At 41.4% G+C, this 11,185-nt stretch overlaps 2 long non-coding RNA genes across 3 annotated transcripts; both read right to left on the bottom strand.

Moving 5' to 3' along the window:
• Positions 1–64: 64 nt before the first annotated feature.
• On the bottom strand, positions 65–4,279 carry LOC121813694. 2 transcript variants are annotated; one of them, XR_006053829.1, is made up of 4 exons: positions 4,226–4,279; positions 2,724–2,815; positions 1,220–1,377; positions 65–794 (listed from the first exon to the last, which is right to left on the bottom strand). It is a non-coding gene; the product is annotated as an uncharacterized LOC121813694 (long non-coding RNA). The 2 variants fall into 2 exon arrangements; XR_006053828.1 differs by lacking the exon at positions 4,226–4,279 and having other exon boundaries at positions 2,724–3,434.
• A 340-nt stretch (positions 4,280–4,619) lies between these two features.
• Positions 4,620–7,696, bottom strand: LOC121813693. Its single transcript, XR_006053827.1, has 2 exons — positions 6,249–7,696; positions 4,620–5,573 (listed from the first exon to the last, which is right to left on the bottom strand). It is a non-coding gene; the product is annotated as an uncharacterized LOC121813693 (long non-coding RNA).
• Between the last annotated feature and the right edge of the window lie 3,489 nt (positions 7,697–11,185).

Genomic DNA, 11,185 nt, shown 5'->3' with positions numbered 1-11,185 from the left:
ATCCATTCATTCATTTAATTCAGGAGGAAGAAATGCCAGGTTGGTGCAGGCTGGTTACATTTGGTCCCATGCTGTCTTTAACTAAATGACTTGGTTCACTTTATGGCTGGGCTGTATGTGGGGTTATATCATGTTATTTGGGCAGGAGTTCCTGTCCCCTGTTAGACTTAGAAAGTTTCTCCATAAGTAGAGTTTCTAACTCTTCTAGCACATCTGTGGCTGACAGCTTTTTGTGGCTCTTTTTACCCCACACTGGTTGTGAGTGTGTAAATAGCCCCACTAGTTCTTTTGGGTTGCAGTTAACTTGGGAGGAAGAGGTGGGTCTGCCATGACTAGATGAATAACAATTATCTGGGATACATAAATTTCATAATGCATGCATGTATCTCTATAAACCTGCCTGAGGGCTGCCATTTTTACATTCAGTTATTTCTTTGTTGAATCTAAATAATGAATGTGTTACAGTTAAACTGACACTGGTCAGTGTAAATGGCTCATTGGGACACAGAAACCTTTAAATTAAACCTGATATCGAGTGTCAAACAATATCAAAGCTGTAAAAGCTGTTTACAGTCAGAATTTATAAAACTATGATTGTAAATAAATTCAAACAAGTGAGCTTTTCTCTTTGTGCTGAATATCAACACTGTGGTTTCTTAGACTGTAAGCTTTACTTCAGCACAACCAGTTGTAGAAGCTGCCACTCCAAATGTCTTTGATAACAAGAAAAAAAGACCTTTTCAGTCCACGGCCTGAAGTTCTTCTCTGACATCTTCTGCCATCAGCTTTGTCTGCTGGTTTGAAGACAATAAACCACAAAAAGATGATTTAGTCACTTTGTCTGCGTCATGCAGCTCGAATGTGTCGTGTAACGATGTTGAATAGCCGTCGTTATCCCTCTGCTGTGTCAGTAGGATTGTACTGTACAGCATCTCATTGATATGTGAGGAATGCTAATGTAACACGATAACAGACTTACATCATTAAAACATAAAGGACAGGAGATATTTAGATATTTTTATATTTATATTACATTTTATAGCTGACGGATGTTACTAAATAGATAGAATTTACTAAATAGCTGGATGAACATGAAAAATATGTCTATAATAACAAATGACCATGAGAGCCAGTAGAATTAATTCAACTGGACACTCGAAAGACGTCCTTAAATGCTCTTTAAGTGGCAGAACAGACGAACAAACAGTTAATCGCTTACTTGAGATGAAATCTGCTCAGCTACTTTGAAAACAGCTTCTAACTGGTTCCTCCTTTAACAGGATGACGGCTCAGGGGTAAGGCCATCATGCAGTCCAGCAACCTTTATGGTTCTGCTTTGATTCACCAGGAACTATTAGGGAAACCTTCCAGCGCCTCCTGTGAAAGACACAGGCATAAACACACAAACATTTATTAACATGTTCCACAGTCTTCCAGCTTGATTTTCTCATCCTGTGGACAACAACGTACATGGATGCAGGTTTATTGTTAACTTTTGTAAGGTTTATTTAGTGAACATATCCAGCTGCAGCTCCACTGTGATCCTGAACTGGATAAGCACTTAAGAAAATGTGTCAATAAATGGACAAACATCAACTTACTATATTTATCCAAACAGACGGGACCAATAATGCTTCACTGAGTCAGAGACTTTAACGTCTCTTCTATGTAAGAATGTCTCGTGCTGATAGACCTGCAAACTTGACAACAAAGGTTTTTCAGACTGCATGTAGCTGTCCTCTATGTCAGCTCACACATTTACATTCATGTCACACTTATTTCTGCTTTCCCATTTTATAATTATTACTTACATTTTGATTAGATACCTCGAGTTTGTAAATGATCAGATTACATAATTGGAATACAATGTATCCAATTCAGGGTTGCAGGAGGATGAAGCCTATCCCAGCTGATACAGGACAAAGACAGGCTGCCAGTTTATCGCAGGGCTAACACGATATGTGTAACAGAAAATCCACTTAAATGTTTGATATTTCTTATAATAATGAGTTCCTGCCCCAAGTGGAGGAGTTCAAGTATCTCGGGGTCTTGTTCGCGAGTGATGGGAGAAGGGAGCCGGAGATCGACAGACGGATTGGGGCTGCAGCTGCAGTAATGCGGACGCTGCACCGGTCCGTCGTGGTGAAGAGGGAGCTGAGTGTAAAAGCGAAGCTCTCAATTTACCGGTCGATCTACGTCCCTACCCTCACCTATGGCCACGAGCTGTGGGTAGTGACCGAAAGAACGAGATCGCGGATACAAGCGGCAGAAATGAGCTTCCTCCGAAGGGTGGCTGGCCTCTCCCTTAGAGATAGGGTGAGAAGTTCGGCCATCCGGGAGGGGCTCAGAGTAGAGCAGCTGCTGCTCCACATCGAAAGGAGCCAGCTGAGGTGGTTCGGGCATCTGACAAGGATGCCCCCTGGGCGCCTCCTGGGTGAGGTGTTCCAGGCATGTCCCACCGGGAGGAGGCCCCGGGGCAGACCCAGGACACGCTGGAGAGATTATATCTCTCGGCTGGCCTGGGAACGCCTTGGTGTTCCCCCGGATAAGCTGGAGGAGGTGGATGGGGAGAGGGAGGTCTGGGCCTCTTTGCTTAGGCTGCTGCCCCCGCGACCCGGCCTCGGATAAAGCGGATGAAGATGAAGATGAAGGTTTCTTTATAAATACATTTTGATTTTTTTATAACCTCTAAAATATAAACCTGAGCTGTTTCAGATTCTGACCTCTGACCTCACTGCAGCTCCCTCTTGGAAGTACGTCTGCTTCTTGTCTTCCCCCAGTGTTGACCGCCTGCCCTTGATATCACGTACTGTACCTGAGGAACAAAAAAGGACAAACACTTGCCTTCATTTAAGAAGTACATTCATACAGAGGTAATCTATGGAAACACACTAGTTCAACCTTTAGGAGGAATCAGTTCCTGTGAAACATTTCTGTAAATGAACATCATGTGGAGAATGAATGAGTTCTTCAGGTGACTCAGCAGTCCCACACTGACAAATGAAATCTAGTTAAACTATTAAGCATATGTACCCCGCGCGTCGATAAGTGAAGCAGGGGGAGCCTGACCATGCGTCACACATTTGACGAGTTGGGAGTGAGAACGTGTTGGCATTTGGGTCGTCCTTCCCCTCATCATAGTCTGCCACGCAGGCCGTGACAGAAAAGCCCACTAAAAGAACGCCCACCAGACCAAAGCAATGGTTTTGACTTGATCAGCATTAACCCCGCCCCCTGACTTTGATGGGTGAAGCTGACAAATAAAATGTATTTATGAACAGCGATGCAGGGCCAGGAGTAGCAACGTGAATTAAATGAATACATCATTAAATAATTCATTAAATGTGTCAGTAAAATAATCAAAATAGAAAACAAACCAATAATTGATTAAATATGTAATTAACTCATTTGAATTGTATATAAACAAATAATGAAACATTTTAAATGAAATTAATGGATAATTTATTATTAATATATTTCTTTAATTGATTATGTACATTTTTTAAATTAATTACTGAAATAGTTATTCATTCATTCATTCATTTATTTAATACAACCATAAAATTATTGCAAGTTTAATCAAAATCAATTTAAGACATCAATATTAAAGGTTAAATTATGATAATGAATACATGCAACTATAACTGATGACATAAAAATGAGGATTTCTTAAGCTGAAGCCAAAGTGCTGACTCACTTGTCATGTTACTCTCAAATGTTTTCCCTAATAACAAGAACATAATTACACTTTAGCCACAAGAGGGCAGCAGCATTAATACAAGTCGCATGTATATAAAGGTACAGTGATTATATTACAGTGATTTTGACAAAAACAAAACAGAAGTTGACGGCAGTGTGTTTTTCCATGACAGAATAATTACACACACCCCACTTTGCAGTTATTTATTGTAAAAAATGTTTGGAATCATGTATGATTTTTGTTCCACTTTGTGTTGGTCTTTCACGTGGAATTCCAATAACATTGATTCATGTTTGTGGCTGTAATGTGACAAAATGTGGGAAAGTTCAATACTTTTGCAGCCACTGTAAAGTTCACTATCAGTAACATCATAGCACCACCCAGCTGTATAGAAACTCCGTCATGCTAGCTAGTAGCAGTACGAGTTATTGTAACTGACTGTAAAAAGTCAGCACAAGGAAAATAAACTCCACCTAAACTTGGTTTATATCTGACCCAGACAGACTGCAGGTCATAACTTCTTACCTGAAGTTCAGTTCACCTGACACTCGGACCGGCGGCCGCCTCGGGTCTCTGCTCCTCCTGCCTCCCCTTTCCCTCATCCACCTGCTGCCTCTGTGGAAGCTCCGCCATAGCCACCACCAAACAACTGACTTATTTTTACACATCGACCAGCATCCGGCCAATCCGCCACCTTCCATCGTTTATACCGTTACAAAAAAATAAAAAAACATCATCAGCCCATAAAAACGAAAAATCACCATCAGTATGCCCGATGGCCAGTCCAGCTATGGTCGTGCCATCAGTTAACCCTTCACGTGGCAGCTGTGACACGCGTGCCCAGGGTTGCCGACCCCTGCTCTAAAGCATCTGATTTGGATTCCTGAGATCAAATATATTTTCCTTTGGCTTTGTTTTCTTCCCATTTGTGGCTTTAATGTAGTGTTACATCCTGTTTGTTTGCTTCCATCTGTATACATGTCCAGATTCACTGTTATGTTTCTATTCTTACATTGCTGTGTGATCACTGTTCCCTCTGCTGACTGATGTGACCTTTTGTATCTCACACTGATACTTGTCATATTTGTATCTGCGCCTAAAAGATAAAAAGTTTTCCATGCTAAAACACAGCTCCACCTCCTGCAGTTCTCCCTCTGAACCACTAGATGTCTCTGTTATCTAAATGAAGACGTGCAGCACAGCAACCACAGCAGCGCTCAGATCACACGTGTCCTGTTATTATGTATAAAAGCATGAAACAGGTGAGACAGGTGGGATCAATATTAATGTTGTGGAAATATATGAAAAAGCAACAGAAGAGTGAAAACATTTCGTGTTTCTAGAAAGATCTTTCAGCTCACAGCTGCTCACAGACTGTATTTACAAGTGACAAACTGCAACTCTACAGTACATCTACAGTATATATCAAATATATTCTGTATTCAAATCTATTGAGTGATGTTTGAAAGTCTTTCCAGGTGAGTTTGATCCAGGAGGGTCTGAAGCCAGAGTCAGACAGAGACTGTGCAGAGACTGTAGAAGGACAGAGCAGCAGCAGAGCAGTCCAGATACACTGATGATCCTCTGTCAGATCCAGAGGGACACACAGGGATGATGCTGGACTCTACATTGTGTCTGACAGTGGAGCTGTTCTCAGAGCAGTTCACTCTGCAGCACTGACAGTCATCTGCACTTCTTCTCATTCCTCTGTCAGTCACTGCTGGATGAAGCTCTCCTCTCCACCTCCCAGTAACATGGCCCAGTCAGAGCGTCTCTACACACAAGCTGCTGCTGCTTCAACCTCTCTGGATCATCAGGACACAGCTCCTCCTCTCTCAGCACACACACCGTCCTGTTTACCATCATCCTCCACCTGCAGAGAGAAGAAGGAAGAGCAGAGGAGATAAACGAGTGTTTCCAGAGACTCTTCATCAGCTGTCAGTCAGTGATGCAGCACATCCAGTATAAAGAGCAGCAGGGACTTCAGTGCTGGGACTGTACTAGGACTCATTGTTGCTTCACTTTTTCTAATCTTTGGATTTTTATTGAAGTTGATGAAAATGTTTTTCCCTCCTAGTTTGAGTTTGGACTTTCATTCATTAGAAGAACCTTGGTGTGTCCACTCTGAGCTCTGTAGGAACCCCAACAACAAGCCCAACAATCCAGATGGACGGTTCCAGCTGTTAACTGGAGGAATTCCATCCAAACATCTGCTCTCACTAAATTCTTCCTCACCTACAGACTGTGTTCTTCACTGCTTTAAACTTGGAAATGAATGCAGTCATTGGTCTGCGTGCTGCTTTGTTCAGAGAGCTGATTGGCTGTTGACAGCGTTTGATCAGAGCGTGTCAGCCGTTACTATGGTGACCATAAAGGTCAGAAACAGGAAGTGTTTGTGTCCAATCCTGAAGCCTGTCACCATTCTCCTCTCACAGCTTCACTGAGAAGCTGCAGCTTTACAGGAAACACTGGATCTTTGTTTCATACTGACTGTGTTTAGTACAATACTGCTGACAGCACCACCCACTCACTCCATCACTCTACTTACACCAGAGTCTCCAGTCTGTAGTCTGGACTCTGCTGAAGATCAGACAGCTGCTTCACATCTGGATCCTTCAGGTTGTTTCCTCCCAGGTCCAGCTGTCTCAGATGGGAGGGGTTGGACTTCAGTGCTGCTGCCAGATAATCACAGCTGATCTCTGACAAACCACAGCCCTCAATCTGTATAAAGAATGAAAGATGTAAGTTTATTAGACAAAGTGTGAGCTTGAAATCATTCAGTGTTTCATCATCTGTTCAGAGCTGAAGAAGGTTCAGAATGTAGAAGTTTAGAAAATGGAAACTCCAAACAGCTGAAGCCAACAGGAAGCAGCTTCAAACAAACACAACAAGAGAAAAAACTCTGAATGTTTCACATTAAAGTCGTACATTTCTCATAAAAACAGGACAAAGACTTGAAAAAGTCGTGTTTTTCCTTCCAGGAACCACAAGGCTTCACTTTTAAAGGTGAAGTGTGAAAGAAATGGACATATTTGAAGTCCAACACCTTTTTCCAGTCACATTATTAAAGCAGACAAACTACAAGCTCATTTTCATTCCAACAAGTCATCTTCTGACCTGGACTAACAACACTGGTCTCTATGTGCAGCTGGCTGTGAGACCAGTGCTCAGGGAGCGTCTACAAAGTGCAACACTGAAAGAACATCACACACTCATTTGCTTCCAGCACAGACATTTCATCCCATGTCAGTTTGGCCTCATCCTGGGCCGGATTATCCAGCACACACTCTGACCACAGGCCCAGGGGCCACGCACAGCTGGGCTCCATCCAAGAGACAGCGAAACAAACCAACACAATAATAAAAAGCACCATGTGATCTTCTTACATCTTCAAGACAAACATAGTAAAAACATGAGCATATTTGTTTCCTGATAAAATGATGTGACAGGTAGAACAGAGTAAAGTGGTGGTGTTACAGCCTTTCTCCCCTCTGCTGCCGAGGCTGTTAGTCTCTCCCAAACTCAGCTACAGGACTTCCAAATGAATGAAAGCAGCAGAAGTGGCTTTACAAATGAAAGAGGAAGAGGAGAAGAAGAGGAGAGGGAGGCCACCCTGACCATCACTCCAGCTGAAAACATCACACTTCCATTAAAGTTGGTGAGGAAATGTTGAGCAGGATGAGCTGCTGGCTAATCTGGAGGCTGTAGCAGCAGCTCACAGTCACAGTGGATTTCCACTCATGAAAAAGCTCTGGCTGCTTCATTTCTCATCTCATATCAGAGACTTTAAAGCTTCACTGAAGCTGTACTGTGATGCTTCCATATCCCAGTGAGGCCTCCATAATGATTTCAGCTGTTCTGTACACACACTGTGTGCCCTGTATGGCTCAAAGTCTCTGCAGCCTGTTTTTATCTGCTATCATCAGATCTTCATCATCCTCATTCACATCCCTCACACACTCTACAGCCTCATCAGCACTGATCTCTCCATCTTACGAACGGCTGGCCATCCCTCGACATATGGAGAACTTGGAAGCAAACTATCCCGATGACACTGGTATTCCAGGGGTAAACTTTGCTGCTGCTAAGCATTGCGCTATTCGGCGACACGTTTAGTACTATGTCTTGACTCTAATTTGAGTCTTGCTATATGTCTTTGGTTTCTCTCTGTTTTGTTTCCCATACGTACCATTGTTTTTTTTTTTTTCCCCCACTTCCCTTCCTCTCTCCCCTCACTTCTGTCATCCGTCCTTTATTTAAAAAAATGCAAATGAACAAGCTCTGCATCCGTAAGTCGCATACTGTCTGTTCTGATGCTTAAAAAAAGAAAGAATGCCATACATCTTAGAAAAATTAAAAGTGTATTTGGTGACACACAAAAAAGGGTAAAAGTATAGTTTGGGTCCACACATGTCCAAACCCTGGTGTGTAGGCCTACTTAGTATTGAGAAAAGCCCACTAAAAGAACGCCCACCAGACCAAAGCAATGGTTTTGACTTGATCAGCATTAACCCCGCCCCCTGACTTTGATGGGTGAAGCTGACAAATAAAATGTATTTATGAACAGCGATGCAGGGCCAGGAGTAGCAACGTGAATTAAATAAATACATCATTAAATAATTCATTAAATGTGTCAGTAAAATAATTAAAATAGAAAACAAACCAACAAAATATGTAATTAACTAATTTGAATTGTACATAAATACATAATGAATTATTTTAAATGAAATTAACCGATAATTCATTGTGATTTTGTTTTGTGTTTTGATGAGCTAATAATCAGCTCTCTTTTTCTCATTGTTGTTCTAAGCCGCTTATCCAAAGGTAAGGCACTACCTGTTGAATTATTTCCAAAGTGTGCCAAATTGGACATTACAAATTAAAGTCTACTCACTGAAATTACTGGGGAATGTCTGCTTTGATTTTGATGAGAATCTCATGACAGTACTGAGGATTTAATGCAGTTGGACTGCTAAAAATGATTGAATGCGGTTGGACCGCTAAAGGATTTAATACGGTTGGACCGTGGAAAGCAGTTGGACTGCTGAGTGATTTTAGTATATTAGGGAATTTGGTTATTGTTTGGGGTGGAGCCCGTATTGGTTATAAGGTTGGACCTGCTTCAGTCTTACACTTTTTTGGCTGTTTTACTGTTGTTCCAAAGTATTATAAATTATTCAAGAACGTCAGTTGGACTGATAGGAAGCGCAGTGCTCAGAGGTAACGCTTGCCAATGCCAAGGACGCTTAGGCATTGTCCTCGAAGAGGGATAGTCAGTTGGTCACTGTGGAGCTTGGGGCACTCCAGAATAACCAGGAGTTAGAGTCTCCTTACCGTTTGGAACGGTAGTCTGCGCTTTTTTGGCCAGCAGAAGTTGGACTTCGGGCGTGTAACTTTAACTTAAAACTTCGGGGTAAGCCTTGGCTGTGAAATGCCAAAAATAGAGCTTCAGGCAAAGTTTGGGTTGGTTGACGCTTTTAAATTGAGTTAGGGATTTTAGAGATGAGGCCAGAAACTGTTGGACAGATACTGGTTAATTGATCACAAAAAAGTTGGACTTTATCGGTTGGACCGTTAACTCAAATCTGTCGAAATTGTTTAGGCGCTAAAGCTGACAGATCTGACAGTGGTTGTAAATATAAGACGTCTTTGTGATATAAAATAAGAGATCTCTGTGTGAAAGGAGTCTGAGGCAGTGCTGGAGCTATTTTTAGACTGTGTGTGTGTGAGTGTGAAAATGCAAATTAGTAAGCAGTGAACTGTTTAAACCACAGTTGGTTTTACAAATACTGCTGCAAACATTGTTGAGTGTGTGTTTAAGACGCCATTTATGTTCATTAGAGGGCTATAAATAAAGTTTTGAGTTGCCGTAGTGAATGTATAGTAATTGACTGAGTTTTGATATATATATATATAAATATAGTGAGTGCACTGTATATATTTAAGACTAACATATTACTTTTAGTAATAACCTGTCTCGAGCAATAATTGCTGGTGTGTTTTATTTTTTCAATTTCTTGTGTGTGCGGTGAGAATTAATAGAGGTTTCAATTGTTTGTTGACTTGCTCTTTCTGATTATGAAAGGCATGGCTAAAATACTCTTAGGAAAGCGTGTTTTGAGTATATTCCTCAACTCTTGTCACAGTTTAAGTGTGAATGCTGTGAGTAGTAGGTTTTGAGTGATTGGGTGTGATTTGTACAAAATAATAAATAATAATAACACTATGAAAGTTGATAGTAGAGTGAGTGCAGAAGTGGAAGTGTGAGAGAAAAAGGCGGTGTGTGTGAGACGATTCCTGATGTCTGAAAGAGCTCTGCTGAGCACGCTGAAGACTGTGATGTGAATGCTGACAAAGGCAGAGAATTTAGTATATTTAAAAGTGTGTGTGCGTGAAATAAGGGTGCATTGTTTTTAGATCAAGATTTGGTAAAACAAGAGTTTGATTAGGTTGTAAAATAGGAAAGAGAAACAGGAAATATGGCTCTGAGTGCTGTGTGTGTGTGACAGGAACTTTGCATGCCCATAAAAGGAGACTCACTGTGACAAGTGAGCACCCAGAGAGAGAGATGAGTTAGACTCTAGCCAGATGAAGCGAATGGAGGTTTTAAGAAAAGAAATGAAAGTGATATTAATGGTATGGTTTAGTGTGTCAATACGGGTTACAAATAAATAAAGGTGGACTTCTCTCAACCTGGAATTTTGAGTACAGCAGCAAAACCATAGATTAACATAATTGGGAGAAAACGGGCCAGATTTTGGCTTAAAATCTTACAGCTTGACCTCCCACTTGTCCCGATCCTGAGAAGAAGCTCAAAGGACAGTTAATCTCCTGATGAAGACCAACAGAACATCGTGGACTTGAGAAGAATTAATAGCAGGCAAAAGACAGTGCAACTGAACCATTAACACTGACGAGTGACGACACCAGCAGCAGCATGTAAGGAACCACGTGATGAAAACATGCACTGTGAATTACAGGCTGGTCAGTGAACAGTGGAATAAAAGAACTGTGGAAAAGCACTGGACATTGAGTTTCATATTTGCCATGCTTGGAGTAATCTTGAAAGAGAAGACTGAAAAGATCAAAGGAGAAGAAGAAACAGACTGTGTTGTTGAAGGCCACACAGGACACTGTGAAGAGAGGGACAGGGACCAGTGGGAAGGTGAAGTCCAGAGGAGTTCGACTGTGAGAATAGAGGGTAAAATTGGGTTGAAATTGAAGCCGGCACTCATGATGGTTTAGGGATGTCCACGTGACAAACAAAGAGGTAAACAAAAAGAAGGTAAAATAAAGAGAGAAAATAACTGACAATTACATGAATGAATAGAAAACACACATACACAAAGTGTTACATGTGAAATTATTTTTGGAACGAATCAGAAGTGAGATAGTTTTGAATTAAGAAATCAGTGAAACGATGCATGAATTAAACCTGATTATAACATACAGAGGCAATGAAGAAAGCAGCTTACACTCACTGAA

Source organism: Haplochromis burtoni, unplaced genomic scaffold (assembly GCF_018398535.1).
Source record: "Haplochromis burtoni strain Fernald_Lab_line unplaced genomic scaffold, NCSU_Asbu1 Contig_2273, whole genome shotgun sequence".
Classification (NCBI taxonomy): domain Eukaryota; kingdom Metazoa; phylum Chordata; class Actinopteri; order Cichliformes; family Cichlidae; genus Haplochromis; species Haplochromis burtoni.
Note: the sequence above shows the minus strand (reverse complement) of the source record. Positions and strands in the feature narration are given on the sequence as shown.